Below are 24880 nucleotides of genomic sequence, written 5' to 3' on the forward strand. Positions count from 1 at the left end.
CTGAACATGCATCACTTAGAAACAGAAGTGCGTGAGCTGTAGTAGAAGTATGACAAAGTCAAAGGGACCACACAGATGGTGTCCCTTACACAGAGGCTTGCACGGATGTAGTAGGCAAAAGCACTCAAGAAACAGGTAGACGCTGTGCGACATAAGGAAGCTGTTTTGAAGGTGTGCGTACAACCATGGATTGGTGAGGTGTTCGTCATTACCGTCTCGATTGAAGCAAAGCTTGTGTAGATGCAAGGAACGCTAGAACAGGTTCAGGGAAGCAGTTCAGCTACAACAGTTTCTAAACAACGCGTCCAGGAAGTGCAGCAGGCAACTACTCAGTTCGCTGCTGACCTTGTAGTAGTCCAGGCAGAGTTGGAAGGTCTGCGCGCAAAGATCTCTACACCAACAAAGTGACTCGAGGGCAAGTCATGATGTTTATGTTGGGGGCCTGTTGGGCACGGGATCCTCTAAGGAAAGTTTTGGGGCTTAAAGCCCAGATTTTGGCTAAAAATCGTAAATCCAATGTAAAGACTCTACATTTTGTGGGTTCGCGAACCATGGGATTGCATAAATAGAGCGAGGCTCTAAGTAGTTGAGACATCAAAAGGAATTTGAACGATCATGGAGTAGAAGCATAGTGGGAGATCTACGGGTAAATTCGAGTCTTTGGGTCGTAGAGTAGGAGAAGGCTTTGTAGCTGAGTGCGCGGACCCCTGCAACTGAGTGCGCAGGGTGAGTCAAGTCTGTAACTATTGAAGCATTAATAAAGAGAAGTTTTACATCAATTCTGTGTATTTATTCTTGTTTTCTGTATTGAATATATTGGGTATAAATTGCATTTCTGTTGTCTATATGGTGTGAAAACATATATATCTGTGTAGGTTAAGTGAATGTGAGTTAAAGTATCTGTTTACGCAAGGTTGACTAACATCTATAAGAGAATAAATAATATACGTGATGTAACTTGGGGAAATAGTGCAGATCGCTGCCATAACAGCGCGAAATCACCTCAACCCCTACTTAGGGTTGCACGAAGGACAATTATAGCAGATTGTGATGGTATCGTAGGTTAGAATAGTGTGCAAAGTAACCTACACGAAGGTAGGCATAGTTGGGCTAAATCGACCCCTCAGACATCTCAAGGGTGTGGAAACTTGGTTCCAGCATCCCCCCATATTGCTTCGAGTGAGACTTCAATCCGTGCTTCACGAGTTGATGCCAAAAAGGCCAGTAGTGTAGGGATTTGTTTGGCTAATTAACTCCAAACCTGGGTTAGGCTCCATCAAGCCAACACATGGAAACAAATATGTTTTTGTGGTCAGCAGATTCTCGAAGATCGCCATTATGGCGGCCGACAAGAACAATATCACAATAGAAGCCACTGCTAAACTCTTCTTTGAATGAGTGTGGGTACACTTTGGGATCCCATAGTCTATCATCTCAGATTGGGATAGCGGGTTCCTTGGTACATTTTGGTCCAATCTCTGGTCGATGTTGGACACCAAGACACCAAGCTCACTAAGTCCACATCTTTCCATCCCCAAATTGATGGCCAGACAGAGGTCGTCAACAGGATGATCGTACAAATTTTGTGCATGTACAACTCAAAGCATCCATGTAGATGGGATGAGAGCCTCCCCTATGTCCAACATAATTATAACTAGGCTCTCCATAGCTTGACTGGCCACAACCCTTTTAGGTGGGCTTGGGATTCCAACCACTATGTCCCATTGATGTGGCCATACCATTTGCAGCTACTCAGGAAAATTCGGCCCATGTCGAGTCTGAAGCCGACAAGAAAAACCACTTCATTGAGCACATCTAACACATCCGCTAGTAGGTACACGACATTCTAGAGAAATCAAATGCCAAGTACAAGCAGTGACATTATCAACATCAGGTGCCACACAAGTTTCAGGTGGGCGCAAAATTCTGGTTGCATTTGTAGAAGGAACGCCTTATCAGAGCCTATCAGAAACTCAGACCACACCGATATGGCCCTTACACCATTACCAAGGTTGTGGGAGATAATACATTTGAGCTCAACATTCCCCCATTCCTTACCCTGCACCCAATGTCAATGTGGACTGCCTTCGACCATACTTCCCACCATTGTTGGACACATCACAGATTGCAGAACAACTCACACCTACAGAGTTAAATCCAGACTACATGAAACAAGACACAACTGATTAGATCATGGACACACAGATCAAGAAGACCTGACAACAAAGGATCCAACTATATCGAGTTGTCAAAACAGGCCAACTCCTTCACCAGCTCAAGTGGCTCACCAAGACCAAGTTTAACAAAAGTTTCCTCATTTCATGGGGGAACTCAACGCAATGGGGACCATTGCTTCCTAAGGGAGGAGGAATGATCCAGGTGGATATTTGTGGCCACCTTCCTATTCCACTTGGACCCCCACAATTGTTTCTTTTAGTTTTTCAATTTCCTTATTTATGGCACAATTACTATTTTTGGCAGTTTTTCAGGTCCTAAACTTCTAGAGCCATTTTGAGGCTCTAAACGATGTTTTTTTGGGAAACCAAGGGCCAACATGCATTGTAAACCAATGTTTTCAATTCGAAAGTTGTAGTCCTCAGATAGATCTTTCTAACAAGTTATTGTATGCGTCAAACGAAGATCGTATGCCAAAATTACGACCCTGGGAATTTGATGTACCAATTTACCTAAATGAGGCCCATACTTTGGTGCTTCATCTCCTAGGGTTAGGTTTCTGGATGTTTAGGGTTTTCCATTGTTTCTCAATAATAAATAGGCCTTTGAGCCTCATTTTAACATAGTTCAGAGGCATGTAGCCGCCATATCGCTTCTCAGAGATAAACTACCATAGTCCGAGCTAGTCTTATTTCCATTATGTTTGTAAGCATACTTTAGTATTTGATATTAATGACATGAAGTGTTATTTCTGCTGCATCTCTGTATTTATGGCTATATCTCTAATTTTTTGTGTTCTTGTTTAAATTTAGATCATTAGGTGTGCTAATGAATCTCAATAATCACATTACGTAACAAATAAAAATATTGTTATTATTATAATCTTAGAAAAAATCAATATCTAAGTTAAACATATACATTTAAAAGAAATGTACCAAGATTATTAACTATAGATATTCATCCCACTTTATCATGGAGATTCTTAACTTGTTCATAGGTTTTGTTACAATACCATGGCTTATTATACCACATGCCCAAAAAACCATAACTCATATTCATATAACATTTTTTAATTAATAATTTTAAGTAAAAGGGAAGAAAGGGTGTAACTACTTTTGAGATAAATTTCAAACTTTGATATGTGAATACTACCAAAAATATTCTAGAATATTTTGTGGAGATTAAATCCCTACAATCCACCTAATAATTATTGATAATTAAATTTGGAATGAAGCTTTGGAATGGATAACCATTCAATTTCAATACTAAAGTTGCAAGGACACTTTAAACTTTTATGAGTATGTAAACTGAGTATTGGTTACCTATAGATTTTTGTCTTTCATGTTAGTGAAAAATTGAGCCATATATACGGTTGTCAATGCTACTTAATGCTACTTAAGTTTCATATGGGGAAAAATATTGATAACTAAATTAAGATTCTAGAAGTCACATTCCAAAATACAAAAGTTTATCACGTAATAAATTATAACTTAAACATGTACGAACTAATTTATTATTGTTAATTATAAGATGAATTAATATATAAGTTAAACATATACACATTAATAAAAGACATGTAACAAGATTTGTAATGATGGAGACTCACTTCTATTTTATCATAGAGATTCTTAAATTGCAAGTAGATTTTGTTACAATAGCATGGGTCAAAACCTTGGCTCAATACCACATGTTCAAAAAACCATAATTGATGATATATATATATATATTTTAAAAATAAATTTTAAAGTAAAATGGGAATAACTATCTTTGAAGTAAATCTCAACACTATAGTATTAAAAATGTTCCTTGAATATTCCTTAAGGTTAAATCCCTACAATTAACCTATTAATCATTGATAATTGACTTAAAATTTTAGAAGCTATATTTCAAAATAGACAAGCTTATTGTTGTAACTATAATGTGACTAAAATAAGTAGAAAAATGTTATTGCCATTTTTTAATTTTGTTGTGAAAATTTTAAATTTAATTATTATATGTGAACATTTTATTAATTTTTAAGCACACCATAAAAAATTTAATAAAAAGATGGAAAGCATTAATGAGGGTAATAAAAGAAGAATTTAGTAGTGAATTTAAAAGTGGACAAAAGAGTTTTTTTGTTTTGTTGTTGTTTTTTTTTTAATAAGGTAAAAAAAAGTTAAGCGTAGCCTATTTGTTAGACTTTTTGTAAGGTTTTCTGGCTTATTTCCCGAACTAATTTGCTCAAGATTTGATAGGGATTCATTGGAATCACAAGTTTAAGGGGTGAAATATTCACAATCCAAGTGCCACATGGGTTTTTCAAGGTGTTGCATCCATATATGAAATAAAAAAATCAATCTAAACAACACAAATCAAGAATTACCACAATTGTTTTCGCCAAATTCTTGCAAGAAACTCATGAGAAACTCCAAAAATTCTAACAAGTAGACATTGTCACAAAGTTATGTCTTTATTCACTCATGTCTTTGAAATTTCCATAATTTGGGTCTTTTCTGAAATGGGGTAAAATCTCCAATTGCAAAGTTTGATAGCCAATATTGTTGATTAGAACTATAACTTCTAAAAAAATTCCTACCAAGTTTGGGGAAGAATTTTGATGGGAAAATGGTTTGTTTTGTCTATTTTTTAACTTATTACCTGTAATAACTCAAATTTGACCTCTAGAATGTATTTCCTAAAGTATGTATAATTTGTATGGGAGTAGTCTAGCTAATAGGGGAAATGGTTTTTTTGCCGAGAATCTTGTAATACAATTTTTAGCAAGATTGCGATTTCTTATTGTTTAAAATGCACTTTTAATGCATAAATGGATTCAACACCCTAAAAAACCTGTGAGGCACTAGATATCTACAAACTAAACTTAAACTTATGATTTTTAAAACTCTCTACTAGATTTCGGGAAAAATTGACCAGAATGAGTGTTGACAAAAGGGTCATTTCATCTATTAGTTAGACTACATGGTTTGTATGTATTGTTATAATGATGAGAGTTTAGCCATTTGAGCTTAAACAAATGAATTAATGTGTAAATGATGTAAATATATTTGTATGGATTTCGACTATAGAGCTTAAGGTTAAGACTTAACAGTTGATTCACTAAGCAGGTAGATGATGTAATATACTTTTATGGACTATGTGGTACAAGGATAATTTTAGGGGCGAATGTTCGCCCTTTGGCGAAATTAAGGGGTTTTAAATTTTTAGTGGGCGAATATTTTGTATCATAGTACATTTTTACAAATCACCTCAAATAGCCCACCTTATTTTAAGGGAGAGGGTAAAAAAAGTAAATTTAGCCCTTGAAATTACGACTTACAACCTTCCATTCGCCCATTTTCAAGAATAGGTTTTATTTAAGTGAATCCATTCGCCCATTTTCAAGAATAGGTTTTATTTAAGTGAATCCTATGGGCCAAATGCCATATTTATAAAAGAGGTATGGTAAATTAATAAAAATATAAATAAATGAGAGGTATGGTAAATTAATAAAAATATAAATAAATGAGAGGTATGGTAAATTAATAAAAATATAAATAAATGAGAGGTATGGTAAATAAATAAAACATTTTTTTATATTTACTCCATAAGTCACCTTATATACATGTAAGGGTGTAAACAAATAAAAATATAAGTAAAGTGGAGGTATGGTAAATAAATAAAACATCTTTTTATACTTACTCAAAAGGTATGGTAAATAAATAAAAATATAAATAAACTAGACGTATCGTAAATAAATAAAACCTCTTTTTATATTTAGTCCATAACCCTCGTTCTATTTATGAAGGCTCAAGAAAGAGGTTTTATTTAAGTGAAAATACCATATTTGTAAAAGAGGTATGGTAAATTAATAAAAATATAAATAAACGAGAGGTATGGTAAACAAATAAAATATTTTTTTATATTTACTCCATAAGTCACCTTATATTTACGAACACTCAAAAAATGGGTTATATTTAGGTGAAACCTATGGCCAAAATACTATGGGACAAATACCATGGACTAGATTGTTATTAATGCCATGCAAAAAACCATTATTAACCCTAATATTAGAATTAATAAAAATAAAAATGGCACATGGTATTGACCCATGGTATTCACCAAAATGGCACATGGTATTGACCCATGGTATTCACCTGGAATGTAGCCTATTTAAATGGGGGAATTAAACCAGCATGTAGCCTATGCTAAGATTCACTAGGACTTTACAAAGTTTTATTATTTAGTGAAAGACTTGCCAAGATCTTACAAGATTTTATAATTGAGTAAAATATTCGCCATGCCTGGTGAGAGATTCGCCAAAAAATTATATATACATATTATATTATTGATAAAATCGCCTTCCATTTTTCCTATATACCATGGAGATTCGCCCATTTATTATATTTATAAATTTTGGGGGGGTTCTTAAAATTTTCCCTGATGTGGTACACCTTCCATGGTGAACTCAAGCTATGTAAATATAAATGTTAGAATATAATATATAATGGTCCAATATAGCTGGGGAGAGCATAAGAGGAGTTGTGATTCTATTAGAAGGAAAGAGGAAGTAGGGCCTATGGGAAAGTAATTACCCTTGCCAAGTATATGTGTATGAACTCATTTAGTTTTTATTATTTGTTTTAAATAAACCCTCCCACCTCCATTTATTCCTAAAACCAATCATTGAATGTATATAGAGGTTGGCAAGGAAGTCCACCTCATGTAGTTAATGAGGAATGGATATATACCCCCGCCCTTCCCCCCCCAGCCAAAACTCAAGGGGCGCACATAGAAAACCTCCGGGCTGACATCATCTCATGGTGGTGTCACTCTGACGTCATGACATTGGTGTCACTCTAACCTCTTCCTTCCAAAAATCTCGAGATAGAACCCTAAATTCATTTTTTGTTGGGAAATTCTCCATTCCTTGGGACATAAATTCCCCTAGGTTTTCTCATTGTGCTCCTTCAAAAACTATCGGGGTGACGTCAACACGGGGTGATGTCATGTTTACATCACCCAATCCAGATGGCCTCCTCCGAGAGCACCATGTGTCATCTATTTTTGGGCCACACCAAAAGGCCAATTTCAAGTGTTATGTGTCACGCCACTATGGTGCCACATCACCCTTAATCCACATCTACCACCTTTGTGGCCTAGGTCCCACCAAGGTTTTTTCCCCTTGCAACATGGCACATTCTTGTTATAATTTATTTGGAACTTTGTTGTTTTCCACTGGCTCTCGACCAAATTTCTTATGTGTGCAAATAGGAAACCCCTAGGGTCCCAAAGCCCTGGTTTCCCTTCCATCATACATATATAATGCATAGGGAGATCAACGATTTAGATTTAAATGCAGGCCCTCCCTCCCCTTGTTGACCTGGCAGTGGGGATTCACTATCACAATTCCCACTCAAACTTTTGAGGCCCTAATCTGATGGTTCCAATGTATTCGTAATCTCTAATGACCACAATTAAAATGTGGGACCTCCCTGCTAACATGGCAGGGGGGTTTGATATTGAATCTCCATCATCCATCAATGCATAAACCTCTATCATTGATTTAATCTTATGTTAACTGTCTTGATAATTTCCATCTCGTGATGTGAATGTCCCGAGATGTAAATTCCCTCAAGATTTTTTCTTGTTCTTGGCACATATCGATGCGATTTTAAAATGTTGAGGACTGGGATTTACTGTGATAGTCACGACCCTGGTCGCATGAACCCTTTTCCCATCAATTCCAATGCTAACACTTAATTTGGGATTAGGGCCTGACTAACTCAGGCCCAAAATTTCCCCGAATACTAACTTCCCCTTCGACCACCTTGCCCAATCCCCAAGTTCGTTGACTTCAACTTGCCATTTTTCACTCTCCCTCTTGAGATTAACTTACATTCTTTTTTTTTTTGCTAAAGTAAGAGTCAGACCTTCTATTTCATTAAACAACAATTAAAATACATAGAATACAACAACCCTCGGTGAGTTGTAGACCAAGGAGAAAAACCTACATTAACTGTTAACGGGCGAGAGGTACAAGCCCCGAACCCTACAACCAAACCTCAAAACACTCAAAAGAAATACATTGCGGAAACCGGCAGACCAAAAAATAGACTCGGACTCGGAGCAGAACAAATGTGCCATTCAAAAAAGAATTCAAATCCACTTAACACACCACGCGTGTAACTATGGAAGGTAAAGGATAGGCGCTTCCCACAAAGAACAATTTGCTGCCCGCCAATAGTACTAAACATTGACTCCTCCTGCCATCCTCCTAACCTGCTGCTTTAAACTCATCCACAGTGAGAAATTCCCACCCCGTACAAGAGGGAGAGGATGCGCCAAAAAGGTATGACGAAACGCACCCATCGGACCCACAAAACTACATCCGCATTCTCGACCATTGATCCTGGCCGTTGGATCCAATGGCCAGGGATCATATCGCGCTCCCCAACCTGTCTGAAGAATAGTGTGCGATCGACAACGGTATTCAACACCAACCCTTGCCCACGTGTCGCCCATTCTATGGGATCGCTGTCAAAACACGAAAACCACATACCGCTTATGGGACATGTGATCATTGGACATCCGGCCCAAGCCTGGTTTTCAGAAGAGAATGTGGGAAGAGGGAAAATAATCGTAGTTGGCAAACTGTTTCCCATTGTCTGTCTGATCTTTACACTGTACCTATCCCCAATACTGAGCTTCTTTGAGAAGTGACCCCTTAAAATGTCCTCCGAGATCCTGAGACTTCCCTTCACCTGATTCCGGAAGGGCATGAGACCAATCCCTGCTTGTCTTTCTATCAATTGCATTTCAAAAGGATGAGAAGCAACTTGCCAGAAAAATTAATTTATGCTTGTTATCCGGGTTTGATAACAAAACATTTCCTTGTCTTCTGTAGCTTGCTCTTCACAGAGAGCCTTTAAACGGTTTTGAGGAATTTCCTGCCACTTGTATGCTATCCTGCTTTCAACATTGTTCACCTCTTGGTTGCCAAGAAGGTCTGCTAGTTTATTGGCCGAACGTCAAACATGGTTGAAACTCACCGTTCGCAGCTCTTGGAGGTGAACCTGGATTCTTTGGTAAACTAGGAGTAGTTTCCAGTGATTAGAAACTTTCTCCGGCCGAGTACCACAATTAATTCTTTTCACAGAGTTAATAGTAATCTCTGAGTCTGCTTCAACAATGACATTAGAGCAACGGTGCTGGATCAGAAACTCTAGACATTGTTCCAGAGCCATTAATTCTGCCATATTATTAGTGGCTCTGCCAAGATGATAATGGAAGATAAATATGATTTTTCCCTCTTCATCTCTTAAAACTCCTCCAAAACCAGCTGTTCCCGGGTTTCCTTTTGAAGCCCCATCAATGTTGTATTTCAGATAACCTTTCGGTGGAGGTTGCCAGAACTCCTTCCCTATATCCGTAGCTGTGTCCTTTCTACTTGGACCTTGAGGAATAATCCCTTTCATTCCCAATTGTCTGAGAATTTTCAGCTCAGACACTGACGACAAATTTTTGGGGAGATTTTGAACCGTGGTACTAACAGTCTCCCGAAGCTGTTTCAGGATAAGATTAAAAAGACCCTGTGGGGTGGACTTTTCACTTTTGAAAATCCTTTTATTCCTTTCTTTCAAAATATTCCAGATTATGAAGCTTGGCGTGAAGGTCCAGGCCAGATTAATGAACTCATTCTCTGAAAAGTTAACTCTCCAATTGTTCAAGGTATTAGTGATACTACTATTATCCCTGTCTGACTGCTGGAAAATGGAAGAGAAGGAATCCCATAACCAGGTAGTATAAGAGCAGCTGTTGAGAATGTGCTCCATATTTTCCTCCTTCTCTTCACAAAACTGGCATCTGGAGGGCCCCATGACTCCCCTTTTCCATATATTGTCCCAAGTTAATTTTTTTTTATGACGAAACAACCACATAAAAATCATGATTTTCATCCAACCTTGGTGCTTCTAGAGGCGTTGCCAAATCTTATCTGGAGCCCTGTAATCTAGCCCAAGAAGAATACTTTTGGCTTCCTTAAGATCAAAGTTACCTTTATTGTGCCCCATCTCAATTGATCCTGCCCCTCTGTAGCTAAAATCATTCTTTGTTTAAGTAAGCTTCCAAGAGCTTCTGCCTTAATTTTCATGGAGCTATCATCTCCATAGTCAAGTTTACTCCAACTTCTCCATTTTCCTGAGGTCTGAGCCAGATCCCAGAAATCCTTGACTTTATTTAACCCTTGATTGTCTGTTTCCTACTTGAGACTTACAAAGTCCTTTGTTAATAGTATTGGTTCTTGCTGCCACTTATCTTCCCAAAAGAGTGCAAGATCTCCAGCTCTGATTTCCCAGAAGCTATTATTTTGAACAAGGCTTCTATTATCCCAGGCTCTATTCCAGATGTGAGACCCTTTCACATTGCCAGACATTCTTATTAGATCCTTAGTGTGCCAAGAGCTGGCATATTTTTCTTTCCAGATTCTTTCCCACTGTGCTTGTGGCTCTTGAACCCAGCACCACCAAAGCTTGGCTCCTAGAGTTTTATTGAGAATCTCCTGATCATCCAAGCCTAGCCCCCCTTGTCCCTTGGGTTTACAGATTTTGTCCCAAGAGACCAGGGCCCATTTCTTCTTGGTATCTTCTTTACCCCAGAGGAAATCTCTTTGAATATTTTTGAATTTCTCTAAAATGCCTTTGGGAGCTGGGAGGGCCGATAACATGAAAACTAGGATCGATTGTAGAACCGCCTTTGTTAAAACCAACCTGCTTGCCAGATTCAAGACCCGAAAAGTCCAATTTTTGACTTTGTCTTGCAATTTATTAATCATCTATTCCTAGATACTTTTGTGCATTGGTCTGTTTGTGAGAGGAATTCCCAAATACTTTGTGGGGAGGGAGTCCCTTTGGAAGTGTCAGGCGGAAAGAGTCGATAGTGCGGACACAATCAACCTCCCTAGGAGCCTATGACTCTCTAGTGACAAACAAGACAAACAAGAGCAATCCTTCTCTAAACATGCATTTACCATACAAGAAATCAAGTGTTTAGATCCTACCTGTAGTCCAACGCTGTTGTAGTAGTCCAGCCTCGCCGATCCGGATGAGCTCCTCCTTCACTTCGAAACCTGCATTCAGTAACAATCAAACGATTAAATAACACTTGATAATCTCATAAAATAAAACATATTTAACATATAGACCAAGGAGTATATGAAACAACTCATAAATAACAAGTTATTGAGAAGAATGGACTCATTTGCATTAGTAGGAAACAAAATGAACAATTACAACCTGAGCCTTGGTGTTGTGCAAGTCCCTCCCAGGGTCCATCAAGAGTTCTCCTTTACTTTGACAAAGCTCACCCACTTCCAAATGGAACAAGTAAGGATGGGAATCTCTCCTCACAAGCTTCTAAATGGGAGTCCTAATTCCAGCAGCATCTACCCTTAGAAATGTTTAGCTTTCAACCCCTCCTCCTTCTGGCCCAATGCCTGTATTTATAGTGTTCAAGAGGAAGTTAATCAGGTCCACCATCAATGGGATAATCCCCTCTTTGGATGGGATAGCTCCCTTATTGATGGGATAAGTTCCTCTTTGGTAGGGGTACATGAACCATCTGGAGGCGCTCAATACACGTCGAACAACCTTCTAGAATGCTCTAGAAATGACCACAAGTAACTTTTTAAAGATGAAACTTGCGCATTTTGACCTTTACAGGGGGACGCACCTGCCCCTTTACATACAAAGTGTACAAGTACGCAGCTTTTATGAACATTGGGTGTGTACCCGCAGGTAAGGTTGAGAGAACCTGCGTACCCAGAGATAAATACATTTATAAAGACTTTCTCTCTTTTTGGAGTTTGACATGAAGAGCAGAGGCTTAAGACTTGCCCAGGAGGATAGCATGACTGTTGATAGAGCCATACTAACGGTACATAGCCATGGTGACATTTTTTAGTGTAACAGATTGCCTCCTAAAGTGCGAAGCCTGTAGTAGATTAGGGTTTTGTATTATCTAGGAAGGGTGAAGCGCTTTATCATTTCAAGGATTATCTCGTGGAGAGCCTGGTCAGAACCTGCAATTTTCAACACAAAATACATGTATAAGATTATATCATCGCTGAGGTAGGCATTCCCATACTCAGATCAAAACTTTAACTAACAGACTAACTACTCTGATACATGAATGATCTTGCAGTACATCATAATCATAGACTTCCATAGACACAGTATGGACGCAGCCATCTGTTTATAATTGGTCTACTATATAATGAATACAAAACTCCTCGCAGCCTGGATGGTGGGAACTAGATCCAGGGTCTTCATTTCTACTTCCCGAATTGGTACGATTCTAGCCATGCGAATAAATGAGTTGATGTCGAACATGGTAGAAACCACTTGATTACCAGTCGATGATGTAAACTGTTAACAAGTGTGAGAGAGACCACCAGTAATGTCAATGGTTCTCAAAGTACCCAGTACAATCCATGAGATGTGAATGAATGAGTTGATGTCGAACATTTCACGGAATCCTTCGATCGAAAGTCAATGATGTAAACTGACGTCAAAGGCGAGAAACCTGCCATTGATGCATGCAGACTTCAAGGTACTGACAATCTCTAAGTCATCTTTCTAGATAATGTGCTGATGTCGATAGAAAGCGACCCGTTGCAGGCAAGCCTGCAACATGAAACCATAGTTCAAGCTGAAGAAATATTGCTATAAGGACTGACTCAGGGATGGTCAAAATGGATGACAAGTATTTTGCAGATGAAAGTTTTGTTTGCTGACCTCTTGAACACATAACGACACAACAGATGGCTTGGTAACGAATGACTCAAAGTTAATCCCCAGAACCCGGCTGAAGACTTTCAATGTGGTTTGATCAACTGTGAGGCAAAGGATTTCCCAACCCAAGTGAATGAAAAGTGTCGTGTTCAAGAGTGGTAATAAGGTTTCTTCTGAGACAAAGGATAAGAAATAGGCTCATTCTTCTCTCTTTTCCCCCACCATTTCTGGCAAGTACCTCTTTATTTTTTACAAGCTTGAGGAGGATAACATATGCTTGATTATAAGCTCATCCTTCGGATGAGTCCAACCTAGTTTTGATTCGACCCCTAGGAAGGAGTGGTTCGTTCTTGTTTGTAATTGAACAGGTCCTTTACTGTGAAATTTTAACGAGCCCAGTATAGGAGAAACTCGGCATTTTTCAATTTTAGAGAGTCTGAAAAACTTAAGAAGACTCCAGATTGAACTTTTTCATAAATTTGTGTCCCCCAAGCCCGAAAAAGTATAAAATAATACCTGGGAGAACCGCTTAGTCTTGCGACCAAGGAGTACTTTTATGATTAATGTCTTTGACCTGAAAAGTAAAAAGCGATCAAGGACACGTCGTTTTATTTCCAATATCGAGTTTGAAACGACAAAAACCCGACAATCTTTTCGTGTTTTTACGGTCAGAAAAGGGCTATAAGAGGACCGTCTTTTTAGTTCCGTTTTAACGAGTGTAAAAGAAACGCTCGACAATCTTTTCATGTTTTAGGAGTCAGAAAAGGGCTTAAAAGAGAACTCCAAGGTTTCACTTTTTCGTAAGTTTTAGCGCATTTGAAAAAATGATAAAAATGTACTCATGGTTTTCATTTTTTCGTAAGTTTTAATGAGTTCGAAAAAATGATAAAAAATGTACTCATATGGCCGACTTTCAATTTAATTTACGAGCAGGAAAAGACGGAAAGAACTCGGCATTTTCATTTGTTTTACGAGAATGAAAGATAGCAAAATAATCTCGAGATTTTCATGAGTTTAACGAGTCTTGAAAATAACTGAAATTGACTCGAGATAGGTTTCATTTTTACAAAAGCTTGAAACAGAGAAAAACTATGCTTCAAAGTAGTTTCATTTTTACACAAGCTTGAAACAGAGAGAAAACTATGCTTGAGAGTAGTTTCATTTTTACACAAGCTTGAAACAGATAAAACTGTGCTTGATGCCCCCTAAGCATAACTGCTAGAGCGCATGCCCCCCAGCTTCATTTCATTCAACCAGTTGGATGAAATGAAGGCTCAGTTATGAGATCATTTGAAAGACTCGACCTAAAACTGTAAGAAAATTATACAAAAACTGAAATAACTAACCTAAATACTTAACATTTATGAGATCTAGTCGATCTCTCGACTCAAGTAGAGGAGGATTTGTTTCATTTTTTAACGAGCTTGACACAGGAAAAGAACTATGCTCAGATTCGGTTTCATTTTTACGCAAGCTTGAAATGAAAAACTATGCTTGTTATAAGTTCACATGCCCCCAGCATAATGACGCAAAACGAGGTACATGCCCCCCAAGCTTCATTGCATTCAATGAGGTGGATGGAATGAAGCTTTACTTTCAAGATCTTGGAAAGACTTGTGGGAGTTGTTTCATTTTTTAGTGAGGTTGACACAGGAAAAGAACTATCCTCAAAACCCTTGTTTCATTTTTTAAACGAGCTTGACACAAGATAAGGAACTATGCTCATAACTATTCTACAATCTACCTAACACAAACTCTACTCTAAAAACCTTGATTCATTTTTTAACGAGCTTGACACAAGACAGGGAACTATGCTCATAACTACTCTCTACAATCTACCTACTTAACCTATCCTTGTTTCATTTTTTAACGAGCTTGACACAAGACAAGGAACTATGCTCTAAAATCCTTGATTCATTTTTTAATGAGCTTGACACAAGACAAGGAACTATGCTCAAAACGTTCGCATGCCCCCCAACATAATGACGCAAATCAAGGTACATGCCCCCCAGGCTTCATGGCATTCAACCAGATGGATGGAATGAAGGTTTACTTTCAATATTTAACTTGAAAAGGGTGTTGTTTCATTTTTTAACGAGGTTGACACAAGAAAAGAACTGTCCTCTTACTCACTGATTCATTTTTTAACGAGGTCGACACAGTAAAAGGAACTTTCCTCGTACACACTGATTCATTTTTTAACGAGGTTGACACAGTAAAAGGAACTTTCCTCACAAAATCCTACTTTCTACAATCTACCTACATATCCTAAAATCTAGCTGATTCATTTTTTAATGAGGTTGACTCAGTAAAAGAACTATCCTCATACTAGCCTGTTTCATTTTTTAACGAGGTTGAGACAGGAAAAAACTATCCTCGTTCACTGATTCATTTTTTAACGAGGTTGACACAGTAAAAGGAACTTTCCTCATACAGCCTATTTCATTTTTTAACGAGGTTGATATAGGAAAAAACTATCCTCGCTACATCCAGTTTCATTTTTTAATGAGGTTGAGACGGGAACAAACTATCCTCACTCACACTGATTCATTTTTTAACGAGGTTGACACAGTAAAAGGAACTTTCCTCACACTCACTGATCATGGCTTCCAACTGGAAGAAAGACATGTCAATGGACACACCTTGATCATGGCTTCCAAAAGGTCTTCATCAGAAGGAAGAATAGTCTTTCGGAAGGAGCACATGTCAAGGGACTCAAAAGGGATAAGAACATCGTGTTCAAGTAATCCCATAGAGTTTTCCATGTCAATTACCGGATCTAAATCAACAGTGAGAGGCTCACTTACATCGGTAACTGAAAACATGGGACCAGTTGCCACATAATTTACCCGTGGCAGGGTAGATACCACTTTAGAATCAGGAACATTTAGGGGTGTCATATTATTGGTAGTTGAAACAAGACTAGGGAACGAAAGCTGATCTACAGTCACAATACTGCCATTGTGAGGGAAAGACATCACGCGAAAGAGTGTCGATACGACAGCTTTCATTGCATAAACATAGTCTCGCCCAAGGAGTAAATTGAAATCCAAGGGACCTCGAACTACCATAAGATCAATACAGACAGTTTTACCTTCCAAGGTGATAGAAAACTTAGGAAGTATCCCTAAAGGTTCACTAATGGTTCTGTTAAAAGCTTTCAGATTCTGCGTAATAGGCGCAAGCTGAGGGGAACCCAAAGCTTTCCAAACAATTGAGGATAAAATACTAACAGAAGCACCTTCATCTACCTGTGTACGATGTATGTCCCTACCACCAGCCTTGACAATGATTTGGAAAGGGATGGAGGAAGGAAGACGAGGTTCTGTCAGTCTATTCCAATCAAAGGAAAAAACCTCAGTACTTGGAGGGGGTTCTGTATGAACAGGTGAAATGCCCCCCGGCATAGAAGAATCTGATGTAACAAGAAGAACCTCAGCGGTATGAAATTTACTCTCGAAAGGGAGAGTGTGATCGATCGAATGTGAAATTGAATCGACCACTTGATCAACTAACGGATCATCAACCTGAGTGACACGAGTTTCACTCTCCAATGGAAGAGTGTGATCGACTGTACTTGAAATTAAATCAATCACTCCGTCAGTTGACGGTAGGTTGGGAGAAAGTTTATGGTAACCAGTTGGAAATTCTTGCTGTGGAACAGTAAGGTTTTCCAACAATGTTGAGGCTTCATCCATGTGAGGGCAAATGTGAGTTTGATGACTCCCTTTGCATAACTTACAAGGAAACCTAACTTTACCCTTTTTCCCAGGAACCTGACTATCACTGGTTGATGGATCAATGGAAAGTTGATGAGATTTTTCTGACCATACTTCCAAGACCTTTGGAATACCAGGACAATTGACAAGGAAGTGGTCACCCTTACAAAGCCTGCAAGGGTATTTGGGTTTACGATGCATGTCGGAGTTTTCCTCAACACCACTAACACTTACAGCCATGGTTGGTTGGTTGACTTCTTTCTTATCTTGCTTCTTCATCATCTTCTTCTTCTTCCCTTTCTTCTTCTTCTTAGCCTCCTGGTTACTAGCATCAAGGCTTTTACCAGGCAAAGAGGAAGAAATGGAGGAAGAAAAATTAGGCGAAGAAGGTAAAGGGTCAACAGAAGGTTGGTGATGTTGAGATGGTGAACTCTGTTGAGGTGAAGCATCCGGTTGAGGTGGAACAATTGGAGTACTTTGGGCCAACGAAGTTGAAAATAACCATATCGGTAATCCTATTGTAAATCCAGGTAATGACAAAGTAGCCATATAAGGAGGACCAACATTTCCAAAGTAAGGAAAAGTACTAGGATTCTCGTTAGGAGGGGTTCCTAGGTTGGTAAATTCCGGAACATTTGCCATTATATTCAACTTCAGTGAATTTTATTAACAAGTTATAACTAAAATTAACAATTCACAATTCACACCTAACAATTAAAATTCACAATTCACACCTATGGTCTCTAAAATTAAAAACAAACAAATTAACACGCGCTATCAAATCTAGGAGTCAAACCATACACAAACAGTAACCTTCCAGACCGAAAACACTAGTTGGTGATGAAATCCAACATCGCAGAATTCAATACAGAAGTGGCGAGTGGAACAGTTACCCCGGCAACCTGCTTAATGAATAGACTGGACCAAGTTCCTCCACTTTAACCGTCCCGAGTGAAGTGAACCCCCCAGAAAATCCAAGTGAGTCTAGCCGACGTCTGCTCCAGGTATAGTGGGATCTTCCCTCCACCATCACCTCGGGTAGAATCCTAAAGATAATGGTCACTAAGGTTACCAACAGCAACACATATACCTGGGGGAACAGTCTACGACCCGATAGCACGCAAGGGCAGAGTAACAAGCTCAATCCCCTTGCCGGTTCCTTGACAATAATCCAAGGTTTACCAACAAGTGACCCCAGGCTCCTCGACAATAATCTGAGGTTTACCGTTTGAAGTATGTGCGTATCTGGCGTCTTTCCCAATGAAGGAGGATTGATCCCCTCACTGGTTCGGACACGGTCTCGTGCTTCTCCTTTAAGAGGAGCTTTCCCAGAGTACAAATGAAACAGTTGGATTTATCCTACCACAAGATGAGCTACTTGTTTGGTTTTCTGTCTTGGATTGTTAACTAGATCCTAATCCAAGACACTAGCCTAAGCTAGTTGGTGTATCAGAGCCCTAGAAATGTAAAAATTACTAGATGAATTTTAATTAAACGCCGTGTTATTAAGGCTGTTATTACTCAAATGGGTAAATGGAAATGAAACCAATGGTGTTATGACCCGACTCAACTGAATGCAATCGAATATGATAATGTAATCTTTTCAATTCGATGAATCCTAACTAAAGTAAGGAGAGAGTTTCCATTCACTTCCGACAATGCAAAAAATTGATCACTAAGAGAAAATATAACAAATTTCTCTAATGCACTAATTTCATCAAGAAAAACTAATGCAAATCAATTCCAAACCATTTTTTTATTTTTATTTTTGTGTAAATTCAAATCAAAGAAAGCTGATCTAAATCTACGATTGATTTTTCAGAATGTAAACTATGCAATGGTAATCTAAGCACAATTCACTTGAAAAGTATGCAAATGTAATCTATGCACATTTTTCATTCATATTCTGAAAATGAGAATTCTAATTATGCAAATGTGATCTATGCAAGAGAATTCTCAAACACAAGACAATTCTAATGTAATCTAAGAACCAATCAAGTGCAAGTCGAGAAAATTGGGTGAGAGTTCCAAAGATCAAAAAATAAAAACACTCAAAGGCGATTAACACTCATACACAATTTAGCCCCCCCCAGCGAATGAGGGGGAATTTTTTTTGCAAAAACAAAAGCAAAAAGATGTAAAATTGTGAAAAGACCGAGACAAACCTCCAAGTAATGACCAAAGGAAATCAAATTTAGAATTTCTCAAAAAGGGACTCAAAACACCCAATTGATGAAAGCTTAAAGTAGGGATGCCAATGAAATTAGCTTAGGTGAAGATTTATGGCAGGTAACCAGTGGATCTGGGCAGTAAAAACAAATTAAAAACAAAATCTAAAGAGCAAAAAAGCAAAAATTGAAATTTTCTCAAAATTGACAGGGGTACGCAGGTCATCTGTTCACACAGGCGCGGGTACGCACTGTGCACAAAGACGTAGTGCGTACAAGTACGCACTGTGTCAAACCCAGAGACTGCGTACTGCTGGCAAGGCTAAGAAAAATAAAAAACTAAATTGACTCTAAGCTAACCCACCCAAATACACAGCTAGACAACCAAAAATCAGAAAACAAGCAATTTTTCTCAGACCAAAATATCAAATCAAAAAGAACTCAAACACATTCATGGAGTCCCCAGCGGAGTCGCCATTTTGTCAGGCGGAAAGAGTCGATAGTGCGGACACAATCAACCTCCCTAGGAGCCTATGACTCTCTAGTGACAAACAAGACAAACAAGAGCAATCCTTCTCTAAACATGCATTTACCATACAAGAAATCGAGTGTTTAGATCCTACCTGTAGTCCAACGCTGTTGTAGTAGTCCAGCCTCACCGATCCGGATGAGCTCCTCCTTCACTTCGAAACCTGCATTCACTAACAATCAAACGATTAAATAACACTTGATAATCTCATAAAATAAAACATATTTAACATATAGACCAAGGAGTATATGAAACAACTCATAAATAACAAGTTATTGAGAAGAATGGACTCATTTGCATTAGTAGGAAACAAAAGGAACAATTACAACCTGAGCCTTGGTGTTGTGCAAGTCCCTCCCAGGGTCCATCAAGAGTTCTCCTTTACTTTGACAAAGCTCACCCACTTCCAAATGGAACAAGTAAGGATGGGAATCTCTCCTCACAAGCTTCTAAATGGGAGTCCTAATTCCAGCAGCATCTACCCTTAGAAATGTTTAGCTTTCAACCCCTCCTCCTTCTGGCCCAATGCCTGTATTTATAGTGTTCAAGAGGAAGTTAATCAGGTCCACCATCAATGGGATAATCCCCTCTTTAGATGGGATAGCTCCCTTATTGATGGGATAAGTTCCTCTTTGGTAGGGGTACATGAACCATCTGGAGGCGCTCAATACACGTCGAACAACCTTCTAGAATGCTCTAGAAATGACCACAAGTAACTTTTTAAAGATGAAACTTGCGCATTTTGACCTTTACAGGGGGACGCACCTGCCCCTTTACATATAGAGTGTACAAGTACGCAGCTTTTATGAACATTGGGTGCGTACCCGCAGGTAAGGTTGAGAGAACCTGCGTACCCAGAGATAAATACATTTATAAAGACTTTCTCTCTTTTTGGAGTTTGACATGAAGAGCAGAGGCTTAAGACTTGCCCAGGAGGATAGCATGACTGTTGATAGAGCCATACTAACGGTACATAGCCATGGTGACATTTTTTAGTGTAACAGGAAGCCCAAAATTCTTGAAATGTTTCTCTGAATAGAAATATTAGTATTTAAGAAAAAAAAAATTGACTTGGAAAGATTGACTTCCATACCTGTGGCTAGAGCAAAATCCTTCAGGATTAGATTGTAGGCTGAAGCTTCTTTGACTGTGGGGAGCCCTTGTAGCATTGTATCATCTACAAATGGTTGATGAGTCATAGCTTAACCATTTTTCGATAATTGCAGACCTTTGATGTTGCCCATTTCTTTGGCATGCTTAATAGATTTGCCCAATCCCTCCATCATGAGAATGAAAACAAAGGGAGAGAGCGGGTCTCCCTGCCTGAGGCCTCTAGAAGGAAAGAAAATCTCTGAGGGGGAGCCATTCACCAAAATTGAAAAACTGGAAGAGGTCACCAGAGCCATGACCCATTGGATCCAGTTGTGGTCGAACCCAAAAGTCATGAGAACCTTTTTGATGTAGCTCCAATTGACCTTGTCATAGGCTTTTGCTATATCATCCCCGCCTGTTTTTTTATGTTAAGCATATGGACCACCTCATGGGCTTGAATGATATTATTTAAGATTTTTCTGCCCTCCACATACCCTGATTGTTCCTCTGAAACTAAAGAAGGAAGGAGAGGTTTAAGTCTATTTTCCACTACCTTAGAGATTATCTTGTAAACCACATTGCATAAAGCTATGGGTCTGTATTTGTCTGCAGTTTGGGCTGATTCCTATTTGGGGATCAGGGAGATGAAGGAAGTATTGAGGGCTTTCAGGATCGTTTTACTGGATCTGGAGTCCTCCACCACATCCAGAATGTCCTGTTTAACAATGTGCCAACAAGCTTTAAAGAAATCCACATTGAAACCATCCGGACCTGGTGCTTTGCAGTTCTTCATATCTTTGAGAACCTCACTGACTTCTTCTTCAGTAACAGGTCTGTTGAGATTAAAATTATCCTCTCTAGACACTAACTTAGGAATATGCCTTGTGATTTCTTTGATGGACTGTTCTCTATCTGGATTGTTTTCTCGGGTGATATCTCGAAAATACTGGACAAGCACATCTTCAATACTCTTATGGGTATTCTGTAGCTTTCCATTCTCATCCTTTATCGTTGAGATTCTATTGTGTGCTCTGTTCGCCATTGTGGATCTATGAAAGAATCCTGTATTCCACTCTCCTTCCTTGAGCCATAGTACTCTAGACTTATGTCTCCAGAATGTTTCCTCTTGTTTGCATAAATTATCCCATTCTTGGTGATGTTTATCACCCTGATCACTTTTGATTTTGTCAAAGCCGCCTTTGATTAGGGCCTGGTTGAGTTCTTGTAATTTGATTTCCAATGATCTTTTGTTCACAAAAATGTTACCAAAATCCTTTTTGTTCCACTCTTTTAGTCTGAACTTGACATGCTTAAGTCTTTTGTGAAGGAGGTACATTTTTGAGCCCTGGAATTGCAAATCGTCTGACCACCACTTTTCAATGTTGCTGATGAAATCTGGGTGAGAGAGCCAAATATTCTCGCATCTGAAGGGCCTGTTCCTAGGAGAGATTAAACCCTTGACTTCCAGTTGAATCGGCTAGTGGTCGGAACCTCCAAAAGGAAGGACCATTGCTGTTATTTCTTTATCTGTAAGCAATAGCTCCTCTGAAATCATGAACCTGTCCAACTTAGAGGCTACCTGTGCCTTACCTCCTCTTTTGTTGTTCCAAGTAAAAAATCCATTGTTTAGGTCTAAATCAACCAATTTCATCTCCTCTGTGAAAGTCTGAAACACTAAGGAGTCTTTGTTGAGCGCTTTGGTACCTCCCTTTTTTTCCGAGAGCGATTTTATCATATTAAAGTCCCTGCCCATGATCCAAGGAATCCTAGCCTGTCTATGCCTGAGATCAATTAGGGAGTCTAATAATTTAAGTTTATCATCTATTCTTTGAGGACCATAAACATTTGTGACCAGGAAGGTTTTTGGATCTCCCACTGGTTGAATGACCACTGATAAGTAGTTTCTAGATGCTTCTGCATCTGTTATATTGATTTTCTTTGGATTCCACAGAGTTAGAATGCCCCCAGCTATGTTTTCAGCTTTAACCTCTAGGAAATCAAATCTATTAAGCCATTTGCTGTGTATTTGTTTTATTTTCTGGATGGAACATTTCGTTTCTTGGATGAAGATAACATCTGGCATTTCTAGTTTCATTCTATGACTGAGCATTCTTTGTTTTCTTTTACTACCTAGACCTCTAATATTCCATGATGTGAGCTTCATATTTAAAGATTTGTAAATGAATAACTAGTTAGGTCTTTCATCTTACTTGAGTCTATCATTAACTTTCCACACTCCATCAAGAGGTCCTTCTGCTTTTTCCTACCTCTCTTTTTTCCTGCATTTCTTGTTGCTAACACTGGAGTAGTTTTCATTACCTTAACTCCTCTGTGTTCCTGCTTTTCAATGGTTTTTTCATTCACTAAATCTCTTTCCTGAGTTTTCCATAAGAATAGCTGCTGAATTTTGTTGCAGTCTTCTTGGGGTAGTGAATCTATCCCTCCCGTGGACCCCTGCCTCAAGAATCCTTCCAGATCTAGATGTTCCTTATCTAGAATTTCCTGAAGCTTATGATCTTCCAGATCTATTTCACTTTGGGTCATTTCCTGATCCATCTCTAGTTCCGTTTCACTCAGTATGTTTTCTTTCTTATTATCCGTCTCTTGTGCTGGGTTGCAGTCTTCTTTCATTTCCATTTCCATTCCCTTAGGGCCATCCTCCATAGATTGGTCTTCATTTTCCATTTCTGCATTTTCCTCCAGTACATGATACCTATTTTCGCTAACCTTTTGCCCCTCATTACGTGGTTGCCTTGATCCTTTTTTGCCGCCTTTTTCTCTGCTTATAACTTTTTGGAAGCTATTTGTATCCTTCATTTTCTTAGTTTTGCCTTTGTTTTCTGCTTGACTAAGAGGGAAATCTCTGAACAAGTGCCCATGTTCATGGAATTTATGACATCTGAACGGGATATGCTCGTAGTCTACTGTTTGAACCCATTCCTAATCAAAAACTTCCAGGATGACTTCATCTGGAAGAGCTCTTGATAGATCCATTTCCACACAGATTCTTGCATAGGAAGTGTATTTGCCTCTTCTTGTGGCTTTCGAAGCTTTGACAAAACGTCCTAGTTTGTTACCTATGGCAGCAAGTGATTCAGTTTGCCAATAATCAAGAGGAAGAGAATAAAGTCTTATCCAGATTGGTACCGAAGTGAAAGTCTCCCGCTCGGGCACAAAGTTCATCTTCCAAGGCCGCATATAGAGGCCAGCTGCTACATAAAAGTAGGGTCCTCCTTCGAATATTCTATCTTTGTCTTCGATGTTTGTGAACACCACCATGAAAAATCCCTTGGACCCTAGATGCAGGTCTATACTTCCTTTGGGTTTCCAATGATACTTGATCCATAACTGCAAAGCCTTTTCTGTGGGCCATAATCCCATAAACTTGCAGATTATAGTGTAGGTCCCCATATGTTCTCTGTATGCTTGAAGTGTAGGATCGTTTAACACTACTCTAGGAGTGACCTCCATTTTGGGTCTGCATGGTCCCTTTTGTTTATTATTCCTTGTACCCTGCCTTTTGTCTTCTTCTTCTTTGTCTTTAGTGCTGACATTTTCCTTGGGTCTGCCTCGCTCTGTTTCCTTTTCATTATTACTCTGTTCCTCTTCCTCCAAATCTTTGACTTTGCCTAGAGGGGACTTGCCTTTATTAGCAACAACAGTTTTGTAGGAGGGAGGGGAGCTCCCTCCCCTGTGTTTCTCCATTAGTAGCAGGCCCTGAATCTCTTCAAACTCTGGCGACACGTTTTTCCCTGCCTGCAACTCCTCCCGAGATTAACTTACATTCATCCCAGCCTATGCAAGGATATATATAAGAATACATAAATACACACACACACATAGTTAAAAAGGGACCTCACTGAGGCTTCCAACACACAACGCATGCATATCCCTTCTAAGCTTCCCCATACATGTACATAAATACATGAGACAAGGATTCCTCAACTCAACCATCATGGACTATCTCTCCTGAGTAGATTCAACTGCATGTTGTAGCTCATTTTACTTTTCTCTATGTTCAAAAGAAAATGTATACCTATAAAAGAAAAAGTCAAAAGAAAAAAAAAATCAAAAGGCAAAATTTTGATTTAGTTTTAAAGGTGGATTAAGCTGCACTAACTAAATCTTATGCAGACTTAAGGTTAAATCCAGGTGGGTCCTTATATGCCAAAGTCGACAAATGATTAAATGTCGTTCAAATTTTCGGGCTCGATGGAAGATATAGGTGGGGCCAATTAGATGGAGAAAACTTGACGATACTACATGTCTGATGGTTAGCTCCCTGAGTGCCTTTGTAAAGACTTTTCCAGATGTTGGTTGACCGAAGATCAATGGCTTGCAGTGGTTAGGGTGGGACTCCATCAGATTTTCTCCGTACAATAGTATGCCCTCGTATTATGTCGGAAAGCAAGCGCAGTTATGTCCGCA

This window comes from Pinus tabuliformis, chromosome 6, assembly GCF_031772625.1.
Source record: "Pinus tabuliformis cultivar Carrire ecotype Pingquan chromosome 6, CPIR1, whole genome shotgun sequence".
In the NCBI taxonomy this organism is placed as follows: domain Eukaryota; kingdom Viridiplantae; phylum Streptophyta; class Pinopsida; order Pinales; family Pinaceae; genus Pinus; species Pinus tabuliformis.